Here is a 9190-nt window from a genome sequence, read left to right as displayed (position 1 = left end):
GGACTGAGCCCACCCTAACCCTAACCCTACCGCCCCTCACCATGCATTACAGGGGACTGAGCCCACCCTAACCCTAACCCTACCGCCCCTCACCATGCATCACAGGGGACTGAGCCCACCCTAACCCTAACCCTACCGCCCCTCACCCCCGCCCCCCAGCTGTGCGCAGTCCATAACACTGTGTTTTCTGTACTGAGATTTACCAGAGAACAAGAGACGGTTTAGAAGTCACTATAACTCCAATGCAGAGTTTGATTATTTCAATCTTTTATACAATTCTTTTCAAATGATGTTCCGTTTATGCATGAGCTATTATAATTCCTGGCAGCGTTCTATTATAGACAGTAGCAGGTGGAGTAAAAAGCCTAAATTAGGAAGTATTATTGGGATGGTCACTGTTTTGCTGCTAAGGCAACAGACAGACTCGCAACTGAACATCCCAATACAGAATGATTTTAAAACTGTCAGATAACCGACATGACTTATTATCATTAGTAATGATTACTTTTTTTCACAGCAAACTCCTTTCTGAAGCACTCCACAGTATGTAAATGCTTGCGTGGTACTACCTTTAATAAAAAATCACTACTGAAAACACTACCTAGATTTGAATGTAGTTCACTTCTCCCCAACACTGGTAATTGGATCGAGAAAACACTTACGAATGATGACACACAGCCTTCGCTAAACTAATTCAGTGTTTTATCTATTATTCTTGGTACATTTGATACATAGATTACATCCCAAATAGCACCCTATTCCCTATATAGTGCACTACTTTAGACCAGAGAATGGCACCCTATTCCCTATATAGTGCACTACTTTAGACCAGAGAATGGCACCCTATTCCCTATATAGTGCACTACTTTAGAGCAGAGAATGGCACCCTATTCCCTATATAGTGCACTACTTTAGACCAGAGAATGGAACCCTATTCCCTATATAGTGCACTACTTTAGACCAGAGAATGGAACCCTATTCCCTATATAGTGCACTACTTTAGACCAGAGAATGGAACCCTATTCCCTATATAGTGCACTACTTTAGACCAGAGAATGGCACCCTATTCCCTATATAGTGCACTACTTTAGAGCAGAGAATGGCACCCTATTCCCTATATAGTGCACTACTTTAGACCAGAGAATGGAACCCTATTCCCTATATAGTGCACTACTTTAGACCAGAGAATGGCACCCTATTCCCTATATAGTGCACTACTTTAGAGCAGAGAATGGCACCCTATTCCCTATATAGTGCACTACTTTAGACCAGAGAATGGCACCCTATTCCCTATATAGTGCACTACTTTAGACCAGAGAATGGAACCCTATTCCCTATATAGTGCACTACTTTAGACCAGAGAATGGCACCCTATTCCCTATAGAGTGCACTACTTTAGATCAGAGAATGGCACACTATTCCCTATATAGTGCACTAGTTTTGACCTATAAGGGAATAGGGTGCCATTTGGGATGCATCCTATTGGCCCACAGCAACAGCAGCCTTATTTCCCACCTGGATAAGAGGAACACCTACGTGAGAATGCTGCTCATTGACTACAGCTCAGCGTTCAACACCAGTTTCCTCAAAGCTCATCACTAAGCTAAGGATCCTGGGACTAAACACCTCCCTCTGCAACTCAAACCTGGACGTCCTGACGGGTCGCCCCCAGGTGGTAAGGGTAGGTAACAACACATCTGCTACGCTGATCCTCAACACGGGGGCCCATCAGGGGTGCGTGCTCAGTCCCCTCCTGTACTCCCTGTTCACTCATGACTGCATGGCCAGGCAGGATTCCAACACCATCATTAAGTTTGCCGACGACACAACAGTGGTAGGCCTGATCACTGACAACGATGAGACAGCCTATAGGGAGGAGGTCAGAGACCTGGCCGTGTGGTGCCAGGATAACAACCTCTCCCTCAACGTGACCAAGACAAAGGAGATGATTGTGGACTACAATAAAAAAAAGAGGACTGAGCACGCCCCCATTCTCATCGACGGGGCTGTAGTGGAGCAGGTTGAGAGCTTCAAGTTCCTTGGTGTCCACATCACCAACGAACTATTATGGTCCAAACACACCAAGACAGTCGTCAAGAGGGCACGACAAAGCCTTTTCCCCCTCAGGTGCACCATCGAGAGCATCCTGACTGGTTGCATCACCGCCTGGTATGGAAACTGCTCGGCATCCGACCGCAAGGCACTACAGAGGGTAGTGCGTACGGCCCAGTACATCACTGGGGCCAAGCTTCCTGCCATCCAGGACCTCTATACCAGGCGGTGTCAGAGGAAGGCCCTCAAAATTGTCAAAGACTCCAGCCACCCTAGTCATAGACTGTTCTCTCTGCTACCGCACGGCAAGCGGTACCGGAGTGCCAAGTCTAGGTCCAAAAGACTTCTCAACAGCTTCTACCCCCAAGCCATAAGACTCCTGAACAGCTAATCATGGCTACCCGGACTATTTGCACTGCCCCCCCACCCCATCCTTTTTACGCTGCTGCTACTCTGTTAATTATTTATGCATAGTCACTTTAACTCTACCCACATGTACATATTACCTCAACTACCTCAACTAGCCGGTGCCCCCGCACATTGACTCTGTACCGGTACCCCCCTGTATAAATAGCCTCCCTACTGTTATTATATTTTACTTCTGCTCTTTTTTTCTCAACACTTTTTTGTTGTTGTTTTATTTTCCTTTTTTTATTAAAAAAATAAATGCACTGTTGGTTAAGGGCTGTAAGTAAGCATTTCACTGTAATGTCTACACCTGTTGTATTCGGCGCATGTGGCCAATACATTTTGATTTGATTTGATATTTCAGTGTAGCATTCATCCTCTTCAGCTGTCATCTCCTCTCTTCTGCCACACACACCTACACACACACCCACACCCACACACACACACACCCACACACGCACACACACACCCACACACGCACACACACACACACACACATGGTTACACCTCTTCAGCTGTCATCTCCTCTCTCCTGCCTCACAGGCGCTGACTAGCTGTCACTCCATTTGAATGGCTAGCAGTGCTCAGATGACTGAGAGAAAGAGAGAGAGAGAGAGAGCGAGAGAGAGAGAGAGAGACAGAGAGAGAAAGAGCAAGAGAGAGAGAGAGAGACAGGGAGAAAGAGAGAGAGAGAGAGAGAGAGAGAGAGAGAGAGAGAGAGAGAGAGAGAGAGAGAGAGAGAGAGAGAGAGAGAGCGAGAGAGAGAGAGAGAGAGATGTAAGGCTGTAACACTGGGTATAGTGCTCTGGAAAGTTGGTTTGACAGAGACGGGATGGAGGAGAGAAAGACAGAGGGAATAGAAAGGGGAGAGAGAGAGAGGGAGAGGGAGAGAGAGAGAGAGAGAGAGAGAGAAGAGAGAGGGAGAGAGAGAGAAGAGAGAGAGAGAGAGAGAGAGAGAGAGAGAGAGAGGGGGGTGGGGGAGAGAGAGAGAGAGAGAGAGAGAGAGAGAGAGAGAGAGAGGGAGAGGTAAAGGAGAGAAAAATGTAATTTGTCTGGAAGAGCAAAGGGAGGGTGTGTGAGAGGGAGGAAATGAAGGAAAGAGAGTGGGGATTGACATTTAAAGAAAATACTATAGAGATATTACAGTTCATCTTGGTAAGAACGTGTGATTCTGTGGGTATATGAGACAAATAGGAAGTAAAATATTTCTTACAGATGCCAAGAGCTGCACTTAATCTTCCACACTCACATTCAGTATGTTTGGGGAAACAAAACACCATACCCTCAAAACACCATACCTCTTGCCCAAGTTATAATATAATATTTATATACAATAATATATAATAACATAATACATAATATATAATAACATATATTGGTCAAGCTGCCTACAAAACTCAGAAGCGGACAGAACGGAACAGAAGCACGGAACAGCATCTAACATTCTAATTCCGTGTGACAATTCCAAACAGTCCTATTCTAACCATGGGAAGGTTGCCTTGGTGTGCTGCTCCCATACCACAGGCTTTGGAGAGCAAATGGACAATATGGTGGGTACATCCAGGGAGGGGGAGTAGTGGCAGATTGGCAGTGCAGGCCTGGAGGGTAGTGAGGGCTTGGCACAGGGGTTGTGGAGGGTAGTGAGGGCTTGGCACAGGGGTTGTGGAGGGTAGTGAGGGCTTGGCACAGGGGTTGTGGAGGGTAGTGAGGGCTTGGCACAGGGGTTGTGGAGACAGTATGTGTTACTGGTCAGTATGTGCAGGCCAGAATCACAACCATTACTACTGCTGCTGCCACTGCCTGTTTGGCAAGATACAAAGAAAGATGGATGGTGGGGAGACAGAGAGAGAAAGAAAGATGGATGGATGGTGGGGAGACAGAGAGAGAAAGAAAGATGGATGGTGGGGAGACAGAGATAGAAAGAAAGATGGATGGTGGGGGAGAGAGAGAGAAAGAAAGATGGATGGTGGGGGAGAGAGAGAGAAAGAAAGATGGATGGTGGGGAGACAGAGAGAGAAAGAAAGATAAACATTACCATCATGCTTAAAAAGACCACCGTCAACTTTTACATGACTAATTAACCATTAACCAAATCTTTCTGCATACGGTAGCTCTCCTTTACTCTCTCTCTCTCTCTCTCTCTCTCTCTCTCTCTCTCTCTCTCTCTCTCTCTCTCTCTCTCTCTCTCTCTCTCTCTCTCTCTCTCTCTCTCTCTCTCTCTCTCTCTCTCTCTCTCTCTCTCTCTCTCTCTCTCTCTCTCTCTCTCTCTCTCTCTCTCTCTCTCCCCCTCTCTCCCCCTCTCTCCCCCTGGTATGACTTGGCAGGACCTCAGATGTGTCATTCTTGAGTCAGGCAGTGAGAAGACAAGAGAAAACAGGAGAGGAGAGGAGAGGAGAGGAGAGGAGAGGAGAGGAGAGGAGAGGAGAGGAGAGGAGAGAAGCATCCCCCCTCCCCTCCCCTCCCCTCCCCTTCACTCCCCTCCCCTCTCCGCTCTCCCCTCTCCTACTATTCCAGGTATTCCTTAAAGAGGTGGGGTTTCAAGTGTCTCCGGAAGGTGGTCAGTGACTCCGCTGTCCTGGCGTCGTGGGGGAGCTTGTTCCACTATTGGGGTGCCAGAGCAGCGAATAGCTTTGACTGGGCTGAGCGGGAACTGTGCTTCCGTAGAGGTAGGGGGGCTAGCAGGCCAGAGGTGGATGAATGTAGTGCCCTCGTTTGGGTGTAGGGATAGGAGATAGGATTGATTATTAACATTGATTTACATCATTTCATAATGAACCAAACAGTCCAATCAGACTAAAGCCTCAGCTGAACTTGATGTGCACACTCAGATTGAAATCTGAAAAACCTAACTTTAGTGGTATTAACACAGATATGTCTATCAGTTCACTGGTAGTGTATATACCCCCATAATGACTGCATATCTAATGTCATAATGTACACCATCAGTCAAAAGTTTGGACACATCTATTCATTCAATGGTCTTTCTTTATTTTAACTATATTTAAACATTGTAGAATAATAGTGAAGACATCAAAACTATGAAATAACACATATGGAATCATGTAGTAACCAAAAAAGTGTTAAACAAATCAAAATATATTTTAGATTTTAGATTCTTCAAAGTAGCCGCCCTTTGCCTTGATGACAGCTTTGGACACTCCAGGCATTTTCTCAACCAGCTTCACCTGGAATGCTTTTCTAACAGTCTTTAAAGAGGTCCAATATGCTGAGCACTTGTTGGCTGCTTTTCCTTCAATCTGCGGTCCAACTCATCCCAAACCATCTCAATTGGGTTGAGGTTGGGTGATTGTGGAGGACAGGTCATCTGATGCAGCACTCCATCACTTTCCTTCTTGGTCAAATAGTGATGAGCCTCTCCTGTTTCTAATCCACATAGCATTCCTCTATATCTTTAGTAATGAGCCCCTCCTGTTTCTAATCCACACAGCATTCCTCTATATCTTTAGTAATGAGCCCCTCCTGTTACTAATCCACACAGCATTCCGACCAATTTCAAGAGTCATCAAGCAGCATTCATTCACTAGAGAGCTGGTATGTAAATCTCTGTAATGAAGCACCTAACTCCAGGAGCATGGCAATCAGCATTGTAGGAACTAGTGATGAGATGGAATAAGAGGAGGAAAATTAGAGGGAGATTGACGAAGAATTGCTCCCATTGTCTGGCCCTGCCAGAGAGGCTTGTGAGATGAGAGTGTTTTGGGAAAGGTTCTTGATTAATGTAGAAACTGTTCCTAATTTGTCTGTCTCTCTGCCCGTCTGTCTCTCTCTGTCTCTCTGCCCTGTCTGTCTCTCTGTCCCCGTCTGTCTCTCTGCCCCGTCTGTCTCTCTGCCCCGTCTGTCTCTCTGCCCCCGTCTGTCTCTCTGCCCCCGTCTGTCTCTCTGCCCCCGTCTGTCTCTCTGCCCCGTCTGTCTCTCTGCCCCGTCTGTCTCTCTGCCCCTGTCTGTCTCTCTGCCCCTGTCTGTCTCTCTCTGTCTCTCTGTCCCCGTCTGTCTCTCTGCCCCGTCTGTCTCTCTCTGTCTCTCTGCCCCGTCTGTCTCTCTGCCCCGTCTGTCTCTCTGCCCCGTCTGTCTCTCTGCCCCTGTCTGTCTCTCTCTCTCTCTCTCTGTCCCCGTCTGTCTCTCTGCCCCGTCTGTCTCTCTGCCCCGTCTGTCTCTCTGCCCCGTCTGTCTCTCTGCCCCCGTCTGTCTCTCTCTGTCTCTCTGCCCCTGTCTGTCTCTCTCTGTCTCTCTGTCCCCGTCTGTCTCTCTGCCCCGTCTGTCTCTCTGCCCCGTCTGTCTCTCTGCCCCTGTCTGTCTCTCTGCCCCTGTCTGTCTCTCTCTGTCTCTCTGTCCCCGTCTGTCTCTCTGCCCCGTCTGTCTCTCTGCCCCGTCTGTCTCTCTGCCCCTGTCTGTCTCTCTCTGTCTCTCTGCCCCGTCTGTCTCTCTGCCCCGTCTGTCTCTCTGCCCCGTCTGTCTCTCTTGCCCCCGTCTGTCTCTCTGCCCGTCTGTCTCTCTTCCCCTGTCTGTCTCTCTGCCCCTGTCTGTCTCTCTCTGTCTCTCTGTCCCCGTCTGTCTCTCTGCCCCGTCTGTCTCTCTCTGTCTCTCTGCCCCTGTCTGTCTCTCTGCCCCTGTCTGTCTCTCTCTGTCTCTCTGCCCCGTCTGTCTCTCTGCCCCGTCTGTCTCTCTGCCCCGTCTGTCTCTCTGCCCCGTCTGTCTCTCTGCCCCGTCTGTCTCTCTCTGTCTCTCTGCCCCTGTCTGTCTCTCTGCCCCTGTCTGTCTCTCTGCCCCGTCTGTCTCTCTGCCCCGTCTGTCTCTCTGCCCCTGTCTGTCTCTCTGCCCCTGTCTGTCTCTCTCTGTCTCTCTGTCCCCGTCTGTCTCTCTGCCCCGTCTGTCTCTCTGCCCCGTCTGTCTCTCTGCCCCCGTCTGTCTCTCTCTGTCTCTCTGCCCCTGTCTGTCTCTCTGCCCCTGTCTGTCTCTCTGCCCTGTCTGTCTCTCTGCCCCGTCTGTCTCTCTGCCCCTGTCTGTCTCTCTGCCCCTGTCTGTCTCTCTCTGTCTCTCTGTCCCCGTCTGTCTCTCTGCCCCGTCTGTCTCTCTGCCCCTTTCTGTCTCTCTGCCCCGTCTGTCTCTCTGCCCCGTCTGGCTCTCTTCCCCTGTCTGTCTCTCTGCCCCGTCTGTCTCTCTGCCCCGTCTGTCTCTCTGCCCCGTCTGTCTCTCTTCCCCTGTCTGTCTCTCTCTGTCTCTCTGTCCCCGTCTGTCTCTCTGCCCCGTCTATCTCTCTGCCCCGTCTGTCTCTCTGCCCCTTTCTGTCTCTCTGCCCCTGTCTGTCTCTCTGCCCCGTCTGTCTCTCTGCCCCGTCTGTCTCTCTGTCCCCGTCTGTCTCTCTGCCCCTGTCTGTCTCTCTGCCCCGTCTGTCTCTCTGTCCCGTCTGTCTCTCTGCCCCTGTCTGTCTCTCTGCCCCTGTCTGTCTCTCTGCCCCGTCTGTCTCTCTGCCCCGTCTGTCTCTCTGCCCCGTCTGTCTCTCTGCCCCGTCTGTCTCTCTGCCCCTGTCTGTCTCTCTGCCCCTGTCTGTCTCTCTGCCCCTGTCTGTCTCTCTGCCCCGTCTGTCTCTCTGCCCCGTCTGTCTCTCTGCCCCCTCTGTCTCTCTGCCCCTGTCTGTCTCTCTGCCCCTGTCTGTCTCTCTCTGTCTCTCTGTCCCCGTCTGTCTCTCTGCCCCGTCTGTCTCTCTCTGTCTCTCTGTCCCCGTCTGTCTCTCTGCCCCGTCTGTCTCTCTGCCCCTGTCTGTCTCTCTGCCCCGTCTGTCTCTCTGCCCCTGTCTGTCTCTCTGCCCCTGTCTGTCTCTCTCTGTCTCTCTGTCCCCGTCTGTCTCTCTGCCCCGTCTGTCTCTCTCTGTCTCTCTGTCCCCGTCTGTCTCTCTGCCCCGTCTGTCTCTCTGCCCCTTTCTGTCTCTCTGCCCCGTCTGTCTCTCTGCCCCGTCTGTCTCTCTTCCCCTGTCTGTCTCTCTGTCCCCGTCTGTCTCTCTGCCCCGTCTGTCTCTCTGCCCCTTTCTGTCTCTCTGCCCCGTCTGTCTCTCTGCCCCGTCTGTCTCTCTTCCCTGTCTGTCTCTCTGCCCCGTCTGTCTCTCTGCCCGTCTGTCTCTCTGCCCCTGTCTGTCTCTCTGCCCCTGTCTGTCTCTCTCTGTCTCTCTGTCCCCGTCTGTCTCTCTGCCCCGTCTGTCTCTCTCTGTCTCTCTGCCCCGTCTGTCTCTCTGCCCCGTCTGTCTCTCTGCCCCGTCTGTCTCTCTGCCCCTGTCTGTCTCTCTCTGTCTCTCTGTCCCCGTCTGTCTCTCTGCCCCGTCTGTCTCTCTGCCCCGTCTGTCTCTCTGCCCCGTCTGTCTCTCTGCCCCCGTCTGTCTCTCTCTGTCTCTCTGCCCCTGTCTGTCTCTCTCTGTCTCTCTGTCCCCGTCTGTCTCTCTGCCCCGTCTGTCTCTCTGCCCCGTCTGTCTCTCTGCCCCTGTCTGTCTCTCTTCGCCCCTGTCTGTCTTTCTCTGTCTCTCTGTCCCCGTCTTTCTCTCTGCCCCGTCTGTCTCTCTGCCCCGTCTGTCTCTCTTCCCCTGTCTGTCTCTCTCTGTCTCTCTCCCCGTCTGTCTTCTGCCCGTCTGTCTCTCTGCCCCGTCTGTCTCTCTGCCCCGTCTGTCTCTCTTCCCTGTCTGTCTCTCTGCTGCCCCTGTCTGTCTCTCTCTGTCTCTCTGTCC

This window comes from Coregonus clupeaformis, chromosome 16, assembly GCF_020615455.1.
Source record: "Coregonus clupeaformis isolate EN_2021a chromosome 16, ASM2061545v1, whole genome shotgun sequence".
Classification (NCBI taxonomy): Eukaryota; Metazoa; Chordata; class Actinopteri; order Salmoniformes; family Salmonidae; genus Coregonus; species Coregonus clupeaformis.
This window is presented reverse-complemented; position numbering follows the sequence as displayed.